Source organism: Girardinichthys multiradiatus, chromosome Y, assembly GCF_021462225.1.
Source record: "Girardinichthys multiradiatus isolate DD_20200921_A chromosome Y, DD_fGirMul_XY1, whole genome shotgun sequence".
In the NCBI taxonomy this organism is placed as follows: Eukaryota; Metazoa; Chordata; class Actinopteri; order Cyprinodontiformes; family Goodeidae; genus Girardinichthys; species Girardinichthys multiradiatus.
Genome location: NC_061818.1, coordinates 3,663,169 through 3,680,256, shown reverse-complemented (window position 1 = coordinate 3,680,256; position 17,088 = coordinate 3,663,169).

The window sequence follows — 17,088 nt, the reverse complement described above, 5'->3', positions numbered from 1 at the left end:
ATTAGCATCCTGTTTTACATGACCCATTCTAAAAAAGCAGGAGAGCAAGAGGTCTATGGGGGTGAGGAGTTGTGTGGCAAACGATGAACAAAGAAAACTGCTCTCTGTAGCAGCTTGGGGATGCTTCTGTTCTCTTGACTGGCATGCAGGAAGGCATGTGATGCTGATGGCTCCTATAATGTCCTCATTCAGGGCAGTTGAAGAAGGAAGCTGCTTCACTCAACGTCTCTTCTGTGGGACTCTCTGTCTCAGATTAATTTTCAGCAAAAGCTCTGAAAGAAAGGTTTAAGACACCTTGTCTTGATTATCCCTATGATATGAAGGCTGGATGCACATACATCATGATGTAACTTACCTTTTGGCTGGTCTATGGTGTCAGGTGGATGAACTATCTCTACTTTAGGGTTAGGATGCTGGAGGACATCATGAGCAATTTATTATAAATGATATTGGGCTGTTGCCTGATGGAAGTGCGGGATCTTTATCCAGCTTGAGGATAAGATTTATGTTAGCACAATTTTTGGACAGAGTATTGAGGTTTCCTGAATTTCTGTGACCATCTATTTGTCATGTTTTGAGTTTAGGAAGGACCAAAGTGGCAACAGGACAATAGCAGATGCATGGTGAGGATAAATTGTTTAATCAGAGACTGAATAAACTTACAAAACCACTGGGAGCAGGCAACCAACGAACAGAGGAATAGGTCAACAAGAATCCAGCTACAAGTAAACAGAAAACAGTAACGTATACACAAATGACATGAAATGGAAATCATTAGAGTGTAATTAACAGAAACACAAACAGGTGCGGTTCTTGACACTGTTAGAGGGTGGAGGCCAGCAGTGGCCAGAAATCTTTACTTCAGAGCCTTTTTGTGTTCTCATTTGATTTAGGAAGAATAACTGATTTATAAATTAATCTGTGTCAAAATTAGAGGGATCAATGTTTGAGTATAGATTTTAGTGAAAATTTCTAAAAATCTTTAATTTCTTTAGGGTCATTTGTTAGTATACTGTTGCTGTCAATTATTGTTGAAATTGTAACATTTTCTTTTTTCTTTTCAAATTGGTTTGCAGAAAACTTGCTAGAAGTATTATTATGAGCAAAGTTCTCCAACCATAATCTCCGTATCTCTGCATCTAGTATTCTAGTAAGTTCTTTTTTTCTTTTTTTTAGTTTTCCATTTTAATTAAACATATTTTCTGCCATTCTGGCTGCCATTCTGTACCCACGGTCCATGTAGACCACCACAATCGCGCAGTCACATGTGTGGAGGCCTTGGATCACAACACTAAGAACAGCATTGTCAGTGCCTTTTTGAGATATTTGTTGCATCAAAATCAGCACAACCACATAAGATGTTAAATATGCCACTGTGTATACTTAAGTGTACAAATTATGACTGATGCAATTTCACCTTTCAAAAATATTTATGTACATGCACAAGCAATAACTATGTGTTTGTTCTCAACTTTACCTACGGACTAATAATCTTTTTGTAAAATGCATAAACTCTTTGGAGAGCTACTTGGAAAGTGGTTGAGCGCTGCTTGTAGTTCATGAACTACTGGTTGGAGACCCCTGACCAAAGCCGTGCAAATGGCGGCAAAGTTGATTACACTATAAATATTATACAGTTTAAGACATAAACGAATAGAGCTGTCTGGGGAAAAATACACTCTAAGTTCATACTTGCTTTGTCAAGTTGGATGGCGAATTTGATGAACATGAAAAAGTTTTTCCGCGGTAAAACAGCTGCAAACACTTAAAATTATACGAATCATTTCTCATTTCAACCACCTAACATAGGCTGAAGGTAAGGCCATGGATGGTCTGGTAGAGAGTCATTCTCCTCTATTGTAGGAGTAGCTGTCATTAATGCAGCATGGATGCAACCTGCCCAATCTGAGCGCGCCCAGTGTACCTGTAAGGCAACACTAGTAGGACAGCAATGATATTCCTTCTTCATCTCGCATCCAGTTCAAAGCTGCATATCGCCAGGTACAGTATAAGGGTGTATGTGACATTTTACTTTGTCAGTGGGACAAAATTGATGTAAACGACATTAAAAGCCACGGTCAACTGAAGTAACAACTAACGAAAGAAATGTCGTGGAGTAAAAAGTGTGATTTTATCGTTATAATAGTGGAGTAAAAGTAATAAGCTTTTCATAAAAGGCTATTCGAGCAAAGAACAAATTCTAAAAAACTGTACTTAAGGACAGTACTCAAGTAAAGTTAATTTGTTACTGCCCACCTCTGCCCGTGCACTAAACTTTTTAGCCTTTCTATGTCAACACTTAAGGTAAAGTTCCAACGAATCCCTGCATGTCTATACAACATTTGGTTTTTTTATGTTGTGAAAAACAGCTCAGCTCAAAATTACGAACACCACTGTATTATAACAATAACTAACACTCATCTAGAAGAAATATTTGAGGCAATACCTAGCACACTGTGAACACTGGCAGTGTGACAGTGTGCTATGATTTACATTGACACATACATTTGTACTATAATTGAATTGAATTACATATACACCTTACTTAGACATAAATTCAATACATATACAACTTACATAGACACATAAACATGTTGTTGGCATTAATGGAACCCCATACTAGCTGAGGTGAAGAGTGTACATTGCTCATGAATTCCAATTTGGAAAAAACCTTATAACAGCAAACCACCAATTATAGCTTAGACTGTGCAGTCTCATTCGAGTTGTACATTTATCCTATTTATCACCAAAGCACTTCTCTGTAAAACACAAAACTAAAACATTTAACATTACACAGAGGTTTAGCTCTGTTGAGCCATCCATTCCCTTAGCTCTCAGCAGTAATGACTTTATGGGATTTTTTAAAATAAAATTGATTCTATTAAAAACAAAACTTTGGCATACCCCCGTATATGATTACTTCATCCTCACTGCATTGGAAGTAACTGTAGAAACTGATCTGTGTTTTTTACTGTTTTGATCCTGTTGAGCTTCCTGAGTTATCAAAAATATTTGCGTCATCTAAACCTTCATCTTGTATGTTGGACCCAATCCCAACCAAATTATTTAAGGAAGTGTTCCCTCTGATTACCAGCCCCATTCTAGATATGATTAATCTATCCTTAGTAAATGGATATGTACCAGAAGTCTGTAAGGTAGCTGCAATAAAGCCTTTGTTTGATCAAGATGATTTCCTAAATTAGAGACCTATATCCAATTTTCCCTTGTTATTTAACATTCTTGAGAAAATAATTTCTAATCAATTGTGTGAGCATTTAGATAGTAATGATCTGTTTGAAGAGTTTCAATCAGATTTCAGAGCTCATCATAGCATGGAAAAAGCACTGGTGTGAGTCACTAATGATATTTTTATGGCCCCAGATAATGGACTTGTGTCTGTACTCCTAGAAAGGTTGGAACATGCTGTAGGGATTAGGGGAGCAGCACAAGGCTGGTTTAAACCTTATTTGTCTGGCAGATTCTAGTTTGTTCATGGAAGGATAAATTATCTTTATAATTGTGGAGTACCAAACAGTTCAGTACTTGGGCCAATTCTCTGTACTATATATATATATGCCTCCAATAGGTAAAACTATTAGGCAGCATAGGATACATTTTCACAGTTTTGTAAATGATGCTCAGCTTTATTTATCTATAAATCCTGATGAGCCCCACCAGTTAGATAGACTACAACCATGTCTGGAAGACATAAAAACTTGGATGACTTTAAATGTTCTGCTTCTAAATTCAGACAGACAGAAGTTGTCGTCTTTGGACCAGAGTCTTTAAAAAAGAAACTGCTTAGTCAATCAATTAATGTGGATGGCATTAAATTGACCTCTGGTGATAAAGAAAAAACAAAACCTTTTAACCAGGATATGTCATTTAAATCCCATATTAAACAGGTTTCTAGGATTTCCTTCTTTCAATATTGCCAAAATTAGAAATATCCTATCCAGGAGTGACGCTAAAAAACTAGTCCATGCATTTGTTACTTCAAGGCTGGACTTTTGTAATTCTTTATTATCAGGATGTCCACAAAATGCAGTTACTAGTTAGAGTGACTTAGGTTTTCCTGAGCTATCTCTGTAGTTATGCTGCTATAGGCTTAGATGTCTGGAGGACATAATGACCACTTTCACTCTCTCTACTACATTTTCATACTACTCTCCACTTTTGCTGTTATTTCTGCTTTTAACTCTGTGTTAATTCTCAGTTTTTTTTTTCTCTTCCTAGAAGCTACACCTGACCTGGCTCTGTGTTTAGCTGAGGCACCTTCCTGGTGGGGGACATCGGCCAAGCTGCTGCTGCCAACAACTTAATGCTTACCTTCTACAGATGATACACTTGGCCCTGCCTTTTAGTGTTTGACCTTTTCTCTCCTAGACATAGCTACTGGCTGAGCTTCTACTTTGACTAACTGTATGTGCTCTTCTTCATACTCTAGACCAGTGGTTCCCAACCTTTTTTTGACTTGTGTACCCCTTGAGACATTTTGCTACATGACATTCCTAAAACAAAAAAAAGAAAAATGTTCTTTATTCATCTTCTACCTACTATATTTATATATAATTTCATTATCTATTTCTTTAAATGTTTTAACTGTCTCTCCATCTTTCTTATTTATCCATCTTTCTGTTCCCGGTTGGGAATCACTGCTCTAGACTTTAAAACTGGCTCAGAGTTCATCTGCTTAGCTGTCTTTCTCTCCTAGATGAAGCCACTAAAGGAGCTACAAACATTAACTTACTTTTCTTCCCCATAGAAAGTACTCCTGGATCAGTGCTTCTGTGTTCTTTTTATGTCTCTGCTCTGTTCTCTCAACCGCCAGTCGGTCATGGCAGATGGCTGCACACCCTGAGCTTGGTTCTGCTGGAGGTTTCTTCCAAATAAAAGGGAGTTTTCCTCTCGGTGCTTTGAGACGACGTGTTGAGAATTGACACTATTTGAATAAAACTGAATTGAATTAAATTGAATAATAAGACTGAATTCATGTAATTCACAACATTGTATGGATTTATTGTGTAAATGATACAGTCCTTTGCAGAACATTTGTACCGCTTGTTCCATAATAACAATTTTTGTGAGAATTATATATTTTTTTCACAGTTTGCACAAATTAATGCATGATTACGAAATGGAACGAAGGTGATTATTGGTTTTAAAATTATTAAGATAAAAAATCTATGTGTGGTCTGTATTTGTATTCAGCTTCTTCAGTCTTTTTAAGCCCTAAATAAAACCCAGTTCAACCAATAGCATTCAAAGGTCATCTAAACAGTAAACAGAGTGCACTTGTGTGTAATTTCTTCTCATAATAAACCCTGCTGTTCTTTGAAGATCTCAAAGCTTGTTAGAAAACATTAGTGGACAAAGAGCATCATGAAGACCAAGTATACACAGCAGGTCAGGGAGAAAGTCGTGGGGATGTTTAAAGCAGGGTTATGTTATAAAAATAAAGTAGTAACCTAGCTTAGGTCTGGACCTAAATCTGAATCAGATACTGTAGTGTGACAATCACCTGCTGCCGGTCCTCCAAGCCTCCTTGCTCCGGATCTCAAGATCCAATCAGCTCCATTCACATTAGAAACACTGTCTGAAACTCAGATCCTCATGGAGAGGTTTTTACCTTCAGACAGTTACCTGGATCTTGGCCTTCCCCCAGAGTCTCCCTCCGCAGATTGCACAGTAAGCCAGCCTGATTCATTCTTTAAGATCAATAATCACCTTTTCTTTCGCTGAAACTAACTATGCGTCTCTCCTCCATACGCCTAAACCCTCAGTGCAAGAAGTCTTGTGACTGTCCTGATTACCTGCTTTTCCTTGAAAATGAACCTTTTAACTTAAGGTACCTTGAGTTCAGAGTTTGATTCTGCACGTGGGTCAGACAATCGCCTAGAATGACAATCAGTGGCGATGCACTTGGTCTCACCTGGGATTCAGCACAAGAAAGACTCTCAGACCTGGAATCTGACTGTGAACAGTATTTTTAGCCTTTGACTTTAGCTTTCCAGTTTTTTAAGATTATTGTCATTGTTTAGGTCTAATTGGAATTCCTAGTATTCTCCTTGCTCAGCATGAACCGTCTGATGAAATAAAGTGTGCAGTCAATGTTATTTTAGAGGTGCTTTACCATTGCTGTGTGTTTCAAAGGGGGCACATAGCATTTTTAATCTTATACTTAGCTTCTCTTAAACCCCAATGCATGAAATGCTTGTTCTTGATTTACCAGAAAAAAGTAGAGGATTCTCTAGCCTTAGGAGTCTGTAAACCTATAAATACTGAAAAGGAGGTCATATTTGTCTACCAAAAAAAACCTAAACCTCTTTAGCAAAAATGCCCACAGCTATTATGTGTCAGAATGGACTGTGTACACCTTCCTTCCTAGTTTTGCTGCACACATCAAAAAGAAGGGCACAACGACATCTTGTGGTGTAACTCTGAAGGTATGGAGGACCAATCCTGACAACATTAAAATAAAAGCAGAAATATATATATTTTGTTTTTCCTTTTCCTTAGACATGCATTCTCATCAAGAAATTTATATATTTTCTTTTTCCTTTTCCTTACACATGCGTTTTCATCAAGAAATGTATATATTTTGTTTTTCCTTTTCCTTATAAGGATAATCAGGACTGCAGAGAGAATAATCAGGGCTGACCTTCCCTACCCTAGACCTTATACAGGTCTAGGGTCAGGAAAAGAGCTGCTAAAATCTCTGCAGACCCCACACACCCTGCACATAAACTGTTCAGAGCTTTACCTCCAGGCCACCGCTACAGAGCACTGTTCACTAAAACCAGCCGCCACAGAGACAGTTTCTTCCCCCAGGCTGTTTCTCTGTTGAACATTCAATAGAGTCCAAAACAACAGCATACAGATGTTGCAAATGCACCTTTTTATTATATATGTGTATATTGTACATTGTTAATCTGTATATTCTGTAATACAAAAACAAAACCAAAGAGCAAAGTGTACCGGAGTCAAATTCCTTCTTTGTATGTACGATCTTGGCAATAAAGCTGATTCTGATTCTGGTGCATTCACAGCGAACGTGGATTCTGCGAATATTTCGCCTCATTTGTGTGCTTTTGCCTGCTTGACATTCCGCGTGAACTCCGCGTTGGCATTTAGCAACAAGCGGCAACGCTTTGCCGTGTCATCAAGTAGGAGGAGCTTCCATCTGCTGCTTGCTGGTTTCAACTGAACATGGCCAACGTGGATTTCACGGATAATTACGGTGTTTTACCTGTGGAGAGCTGAAAAATGCCGCAGACCTCGACGTCCCTGGGTTCACCAGATTCTTCAGGGACGGGAACAGTTCAGAGATTGCCACCACCTACTCCAAGAGCTGCGTCTGGATGATGGTCGATTTCAGCGGTACTTCCGTCTATCCAGGACCCAGTTCGAAGATCTGCTGTCCCGCATTGGAAGACGAATCGCCTCCGGGACACCAACTACTGGCACTATATCCCGCTGCTGAACGCCTGTCCATCTGTCTTCGGTGAGTAAATAAATCTCAGCTCAGTAAAAAAACAGCTGATTTTTAATGTCCACATCTCCTACATATAAGATATTTGTGCCTAAACATAACCATGCCAGGTCTTTTTTGTACTTGTCTCGGTAAAAGTAATTAGTTGAGTCACACCACCACCATGATCTGGTCCTCCATGTGCACTGACAACCGCTTCTTCTCCGCTGCGGTCTTTCACCCTACGTCACAGCCACATCCAGTCCCTGATTGGTTGACGCGATGCGAATTTAGGAAAAAGTTCAGATTTTTCAACTCGTCCATCAATCTCGTTCCGCTTCTGCTTCCGCACCGCATCCTCTGTCTCCTTTGCACCGCGCCGCACCGCTCCGCTCCTGAACGCGCCTCTACATAGGGATAACATGTAAATCGGCCGCTCCTTTCACAGAAACCGCGTTCGGTGTGAATGCACCATTACACATGCGTTTTCATCAAGAAATGTATATATTTTGTTTTTCCTTTTCCTTACACATGCGTTTTCATCAAGAAATTAATTTTTTTCCTTTCTTTCTGCTCTCAATGGAGGAGGATGCTTTTTCTCTGTCTCCCGCAGCCCTCCCATATCTGCCCTGCTTCAGCTCTGTGTCTTGTCTTTTTTTTTGGAGCCTCTTCTTGCAAATCTTCCAAATTCTTCCAAAATATGGATTTGGTCAGCTGGTCTCTCAATGCAATTGATCAAATTTTCTCGACGAGAAGACAGGGGTCAGGAGAGCCCATTTGCCCGGACGGGACATTTTTCTCCGGATGCACAATGGACTCCTGGCAGAAGTGGAGGATTGTGTGTCTGTCGATAATGTCAGTCGAGGATGTGGAAGATGTGTATATAATTGGATGTTTGATATCAGGATTTTTGCTTTTTGGAGTCAGCGGTTACCTGGCATATTGAGAAATTCGGAGAATGTCAGCAGCTGTTCTGGCAATTGTGAGGCTGCCTGGCATGTGTGATGGGATCTTCAGAGCGATCATCACTCAGACTGAGATGTTACGTGAGCTGAATCGCAGACTGGATGTGATCCTTACACAGAATCGCAGGCAGGTTGCGGTTCCTGGACTCAGGGGTGAAATGGGATAAATCTCGGAGAAAGTTGTTTGCTTGGATCTGGCGAAAGACCAGGAATTTGGCTGTTTGGATTCGCCATTGAGAAGCACCAGCGAGACCCTCAAGGCTGATGGAAAATTAAGAGTCACCCTAACCCAAATAATTATTGTTTTTCTGAATCTGGCTCCCCTGCATGGCCTTGATGGCTGGCTATCTTCAACCTCTCCTGGAAGTTATGTAAACATGACGCTCTGCTCCCTCTGCCCCCTCCCTTCCTTGAGGACATCTGTGGACCTGCTCAGAACATTGTGGCCAGTTGATGAACCTTCCAATGTACCATCAAGGACAATGGCCTCTGGGACAGTGCTTTATGGACTTACTTGCACACACTCACTTGCACACACACACATGCTCAAGATAAACATATGCACCCCTCACACCACCTTCACCGTTCCCGGCATGATGTTGTTTTGTCAACTTGTTGCTTCTTTGTGCTGAGGTTTTTTGAATCTCAAACTGTATCCTGCTAAGGATAAAGTGTGAAATATGATTTTTTTTCCCCTCTACTTACCTAATGTGGCCTCTTTTCTCATCTAGCAAGGGCAGCAAAGCCTCAGTGACCTGTACCCCCCTTGTCTTGTGTCATGATGTATGTTTGGATGGGTTGTACTGGAATTCTAATTTCCCCTCGGGGATCAATAAAGTATCTTTGAATTTGAATTGAATATATTTTGTTTTTCCTTTTCCTTAGACATGCGTTTTCATCAAGAAATGTAAATATTTTCTTTTTCCTTTTCCTTACACATGCCTTTGTTCTTTTTACATTTCCTCATCTCTCTTTTTCCTTTACTGTATGCATTTCTCCTTCATTATGCAAATGAGGAGGGCTGCCTTCTTCTCTCCAGCTCCTCTACTATTGGTCAATAAACAGGAAGAAGGAGGATCCATGTGCAGGCCGAGGGTGTGTCCCAATTCAGGGGCTGGATCCTTCCAAGTCCGTACTTGTGGGCCGATTATGTCACAGCGTGGCGCGGAAGGTCTGTCAAATGCGGCAGACAAATGTGTCCTTCTTTTGCCCGATTTGAAGGATGCGTTGTGAGTATCCTTCGCGGTCCAACTTTTTCCATGATTCATTGCGGGTCAAATCGGTTTGGTCAAACAGGGGCAGCCATGGCGGACCACAGTGGCAAAAGCTGTGAGTAAACTGTGAAAAATTACACTTTCTGTGACACAAATGAACTTTTATAATGTTTTTATTGCAAGAATATAACTGTGTACACGTGAAAAATCTGCTTGATTCATCAAGACATCGCTTTATTTCAAACATGCTCCGACGTGTTTGGAGTTTCTGCTCCCGCCGTGATAAATCCCGGCTTGCCTCGCCAGTCCTACCGGCGGTGGGGCGAGCTAGCCCGGTAGAGATCTGACCGGACTATCGGCACTGAGCTCCTGCTACCAGTCATCACAGTGAACGTTAAACACAAGTGATTTCTAACAGTTTATGTTAGTATTATTTTAATGTATTGTGTCATTTGTCCATCTAAGTCGATTTGACATTGCAGGTGATATTAAAGTTAACCTGAATAAATGGGCAATTTTATGTAATCTTACCGTATTGCTGGAGAGTGTGATTGAGAATAAATAAGCTTTTAAATATTCATTTCTGATTAATGAAATGAGCTATATGTGTTTTTAAAAGTGTATTTATAATTCAGCTAGCATTATAATTCGTGATTCCAGGTACAGCTGAAGAAGAATACACTTTCAAATGCAAGCAAATCTCAGTAAAGAAGTTAAAAGTTTGAAAGAGCTTGTCTTGGGCATTTGCATAGAAATATTTTAATATGTTCTGCAAATTAAGACAAATGTAAAATTTAAAAAAGCCTTATTTTACACTGATATTAAGCAAGATGGGTTTTTTGTTGTTGTTGTTTTTATTGTTTAGGTACAAAGGAGCAGATGGGCCAGTTTATTAAGCTCAGGGGTGAGAATGACTACCTTTTTACTGGAGCTAAAAACTCAGCCACGGTGGCTTGGAGGTACAATAACAACATTCTTTGCAGTCAGTTTCTGTCCAGTTTCAAAAACTCCTATCTTTCTAACTTTCATAAATATCCATCCAGTGATTTACACTTGTCCTCCACACAGATCTTCTCCAGATCAGCCAGGTTTCTGGGCTGTCCCTGAGAGAAACTGAGTTTGAGCTCCCTCCAAAGATTTTCTATAGATTTTAGGTCTGGAGACTGGCTAGGCCACTCCAGAACCTTGATATGCTTCTTACACTCATAAATATCCATCCAGTGATTAACATACTTCTTTTGGTTTTCCCTCTTTCCTTTTGTTGGTTTAGGACAATTCTGGAGAAGTTGGGCCAACAGGGGAAGGTCACCCCCTTGCAGGCCCCAAAAAAAGTGGGACAATATGAAAAAGAAATAGAAAGTATGTTCAGAAGTTATCATGTCACACACAAATAAAAACATTTTTTCTAAAAGTATTATTGGTCTTACCTTAGTAAAAGTCTTACCTTAGTTAGAGCATTGGAGATGGGTCGTGGCTGGGCATTCCAACATGACAATGACCCGAAGCACACAGCCAGGATAACGAAGGAGTGGCTCCGTAAGAAGCATATCAAGGTTCTGGAGTGGCCTAGCCAGTCTCCAGACCTAAAATCTATAGAAAATCTTTGGAAGGAGCTCAAACTCAGTTTCTCTCAGGGAAGATCTGTGTGGAGGACAAGTGTTAATCACTGGATGGATATTTATAAAAGTTAGAAAGATAGGAGTTTTTGAAACTGGACAGAAACTGACTGCAAAGAATGTTGTTATTGTAACTCCAAGCCACCGTGGCTGAGTTTTTAGCTCCAGTAAAAAGGTAGTCATTCTCACCCCTGAGCTTAATAAACTGGCCCATCTGCTCCATTGTACCTAAACAATAAAAAAAAAAAAAAAAACCATCTTGCTTAATATCAGTGTAAAAAAAGGCTTTTTTAATTTTACATTTGTCTTAATTTGCAGGACATATTAAAATATTTCTATGCAAATGCCTAAAACAAGCTCTTTCGAACTTTTAACTTCTTTACTGAGATTTGCTTGCATTTGAAAGTGTATTTCTCTTCAGCTGTACCTGGAATCACAAATTATAATGCTAGCTGAGTTATAAATACACTTTTAAAAACACATATAGTATATTTCTTCATCAAAAATGAATATTTAAAAGCTTATTTGTTCTCAATCACACTCTCCAGCGATACGGTAGGATTACATAAAATTGTCCATTTATTCAGGTTAACTTTAATATCACCTGCAATGTCAAATCGACTTACATGGACAAATGACACAATACATTAAAATAATACTAACATAAACTGTTAGAAATCACTTGTGTTTAACATTCACTGTGATGACTGGCAGCAGGAGCTCAGTGCCGATAGTCCGGTCAGATCTTTACCGGGCTAGCTCGCCCAACCGCCGGTAGGACTGGCGAGGCAAGCCGGGAGTTAATACGGCGGGAGCGGAAACTCCAAACACGTCGGAGCACTTTTAAAATAAAGCAATGTCTTGATGAATCAAGCAGATTTTTCACGTCTACACAGTTATATTCCCGCAATAAAAACGTTATAAATGTTAATTTGTATCACAGAAAGTGTAATTTTTCACAGTTTATTCACAGCTTTTGCCACTGTGGTCTGCCATGGCTGCCCCTGTTTGACCAAACTGATTCGACCCGCAATGAATCATGGGAAAAGATGGACCGCGAAGGATACTCACAACGCATCCTTCAAATCAGGCAAAAGAAGGACACATTTGTCGGCAGCATTTGACAGACCTTCTGCGCCGCGCTGTGACGTAATCGGCCCACAAGTACGGACTTGGAAGGATCCAGCCCCTGAATTGGGACACACCCTCGGCCTGCACATGGATCCTCCTTCCTGTTTATTGACCAATAGTAGAGGAGCTGGAGAGAAGAAGGCAGCCCTCCTCATTTGCATAATGAAGGAGAAATGCATACAGTAAAGGAAAAAGAGAGATGAGGAAATGTAAAAAGAACAAAGGCATGTGTAAGGAAAAGGAAAAACAATATATATACATTTCTTGATGAAAACGCATGTGTAAGGAAAAGGAAAAACAAAATATATACATTTCTTGATGAAAACGCATGTGTAAGGAAAAGGAAAAACAAAATATATACATTTCTTGATGAAAATGCATGTCTAAGGAAAAGGAAAAACAAAATATATATATTTCTGCTTTTATTTTTAATTTTGTCAGGATTGGTCCTCCATACAAGACCAATCATTTTCATGTTATTGAAACTGTTGACAGGTTAGATTTAATTTCAAAAACTCAGATTTAGGTCATGCAGCCTGCTCATTTTAATACACTTAATGACGCCAGACCTAAGTACAACGATTAGTGATGTAAGCTAAGAAAATCCAAATGCACATGAATACTTTGCTTTGGTGGGAGACATTTGTAAGATGTGTGCCTTGTACCCCTAGGAATGTTTGGCATTTTCATGTGATAGCAAGGCACATGTTCATGTAGGAGGACAGGCTGTTTCTAGATACCATTAGGTAAGGATTTCTTTTCCAGTCAAAGACAGTGCACACTACAATCATTATGACTTTTCAGTACCAGGATATCTATCTTAGGCTGATGGCTGATTGCTTTAGTCAAATAACACACCTGCTATGGTCAAGAACAAACATGGAAGAGATATTGGCACTCCATCCACAGGACCACTCTGGGTGTTCAACAGAAGGGTAAATAACAACTCAATTCCTGCTAACTTTCAAAGCAGTAAAGTAACATCACATTCCCTTTCTTTCTAGAAAACTGTTTTATGCATATATTGCAACTGCTTCTCAACTTTTTGTCAGGTAAGGAAAAGCACAGAAAGTTGATTCGTGGTGGAGCATGGGCCATGAAATGCCCATGTAATGAAACCTACCCTACATGCTACCATTTGCAGAAACACCAAAACAAAGAAAATCACACCCCCAACAAAGAAATACCTAGTAATCAACAGCAATGAACTGTTTTGGCAATATAGCAAATGTTTCATGCATAGTACAAGGACTTCACAATCAATGCTCAATCATTTATATCATTCTGTCAAACTGGTAACCCATGATGTGATGCTCATTTTGATTTGTTTATTTTCTATTTTCTGAAATTTCTTGATATTCTTTTTAATGACAATAATTTACCTCACAATAGCCACATATATATGTATATATATATATATATATATATATATATATATATATATATATATATATATTCTATGTCTCAGCTATAATAAAACAGAGTTTCTCAAAAATTACAATTTTTTTTGTACACTTTTGGGTAGAATGTCTAAAGAATCTGTTTTAAATTGTGAAGCATCACTAAACCAAAAAGACAGTGGTGACAGTGAAAAGGAATGACTCGGTCTCAACAGGAAGAAACCTTCAGCAGAATCAGACTGTATCATGTGGATGTGTCTTCACGGGGTTTAGAACATGACCATAGTGCATAAACAGGAAGGTATTTTCTCTGAGTCATTTGCTAAGGTTATGGTTAGGGTAAGCATTATCAACTGATGTGATTCTGAAGTACTTAATGTCCTAAAACCGTGTAAATAATGGAATTTCCAGATACCAACCTTACTGGAATTTGTTCATAATGAACAGTTGTGTTTTAGAGCAAAATGTCCATTCCAGCTAAAAAAGATTCACACTGAAAAGTGAACATCTGCAAGGTGAACTTCTACACCACTGAGGAATAATTTTTCCCATTTAGCCATTATGCACCTACACTGCCAAACATTCTTGATTGAAGTTCATCCTCCGTGTACTTTGTAAAACATGATCTATGTTTTTTTTTTGTAAACAGTGGTAATTCCTTTCCACTGTCACCACATTCTTGCTCTAGAGGAGGAATTGCTGCAAAGTCAATGATCTGATGCAATCCGCAGGGCTTCCTTAGATAGATAGCTTTAGCTAATTTAAATTATGAGCTGAGTTTTACTGCTCCAGTTAATAGCTAGGATTCAATATAAAAAACATGTCATTGAATTGGAATCTCTCTATACAACAAGATTATAGGAAACTGCTTTTATTGTACATCTCTAAATTTCTGAAAATAAAAGGAGCTTGGTTTAATAAAGTGCCTTGAGATTACATCTGTCTTGAATTTGCATGATTAAAAAGAATGAATTAAATAAACATGTTTTTTTTCTATTTTTTTCTACACATATGGTCTGATGTCATGCCATGTATTATCTTTCCAAAATGTAAAATAATTGTTACACCAAGCTTACAGTCAAAAAAGCTTATCAAGCTGAATTGTGGTCAAATAAAGATTAGATTTAATAATTGTACCCAAAGTAACAGATATGTAACATTACAGAACGCATTACAGACACTTTTCTTTTCAAAAATTGATTCTTTTAGTCCATTTTGCCAGTGCTATACCAGTGAAAACTTTTTACAGTGTTAACACAATCTTACAGGGAATATACTCTCTTAGGTAAATCCCTGGATCATGTTTGCTGAAATTAAACAAATATTAAAGTGCCTTTGTCTTTCATGCTTGTTTTACTTTTCCCCGTGGAAACACAGACACACCAGCAAGACTTTCTCTAATATGGGAATAATCTGGGACGTCACAACAGCAGAGCTCTCATCTATATTTATTTGTTTCATCATAACTTGCTGGATGACATAAACAGTAACCAGATGGGATCACTCAGGCTTTTAGATAAATCATGTGGATTTCATTTCCATTGGGGAGTGAGAAAGAGATAGAGAGAGTTTATTCTTTTGTTCTTTAATTTAAATTTTGAATTTAAAAAGTAGAAAAAAATTATTAAAAACTGTGCAAACCAGTGCTAATATATTTCTATACCTTAAATGGTAGAAAAATATTTAAGTTCTTGCTTTCAGTTATATGAAGGTGACCCCAATGGTTTCGTGGTTATTTTGAGAATAAATATGAAGGATAAATTAAGAACAAGATAGATAATCAGCGTTCTATCTATTGCACCTAAAAAACACAAGTAATAAACAAAGTTCTTAGTGAAACCAAACAAATTTTATTGAGAAACAAAAGAGTAGAATATTTAAACAGGAAGTAAGATCCATTATTAATTACTAAGAAGCTGGGAGATATTTAAGCTGTTTAGAGTGGTACATTTGAAAGAAAAGGGGTTTCCAGAGTTTTCTGGGAGCAGATTTAAAATCCTTCGCTTTTAATTAAAATATTTTCTATCGATTTTCAGGTCCTATAATCCGTGTCTTCCAGAAAGTTCGTTATATGAACTAATTAATTAGCATCAAGTGGTGCAAGAACTGACACGAAAATATTTTCCTGATGAAAGCATTGCTTTCTGATTGTGTCATCAAATCCGAATGTAATAAGAAAATAAGTTGGCTTTTTAATGAAATTCACATTATCATGTAATCGCAGATTAAGTATTTGGAAAAATATGCGTGGAGGGGTGTGCTTCTCCCACATCTCCTCTCTAACACCGCTGAAGCACAATGCTGAATCTCAAAGTGGTTTGCAGATAACATTTCAAGCTTTTTGCACTCTGCTGTTCCCAATTAACACGCTGTCTGGATGGTTGTAAACCCACAGGGTGGAGGCCCTGCGAAAAATGGAAATTCCTGCAGCCTGCGGTCTGAGGAGAGGCCATTTTGACTGAACATGTGCAAGGCTAAGTAGATTTCACCAAAAATGATCGTGAAGAATACCTGTTTAGGATACAGTTTAACAGGACAGCGTTATGTACCTCACTAAAAATATAAAATAAATTCAGTTCTGTCTATTTATTTAATTTGTGCAGATTTGAATAGAACATTGTCTGAATGAGCAAAAAGCTTCACGTTCAAAAGAAAATTAAAACTTCCCAGCATGCTTCTGATTTGGTCACAAAAAAAGGTGCTTGGAAAAAAATATAAGTAAATGTAAGAAATTAAACATTTGTGGTTCTGTTTCAGCCTCCCCAAATGTCAAAACAGATACATACATTTAATTGAATTCAGTTCAGTCCAGTCCAGTTTAGTTCAGGTTTTATTATATTCCAATTCCAATGCATTTTCAAGGCAATGCACAAACCCATTTTTTTTCCGATTAAATAAATCTTCTCTGTATTCATTTAAAATAGTCCATGTTATTCCAGTCCGATCATAAAGTCAGACTGAAATGAAATTACAAGATAATACGACTATTTACAGTCCAAGATATTGTTTCTTCCAGTGGATATAAGCGCCCTAGCATTAAACTTAATCAGCAATGACCTTCTATTCATCTTTATGTAACTAAGTGTGCATGTGGTGCACGTGTAACTTTGTATAACAAAGCTAACGCGCAGATGATATTTAGTTGTCGGAATTGGAGTCCAATACCAACCTTTCGTTATAATCACAAGCATGCGCTTAGACTTACAATACTGGTGACGTCAAATGTAGTTTTCTCTCAACCCCTGCAGTCATGTGGATCACATCACAGAATGTCAGAACCCGATGATCTCC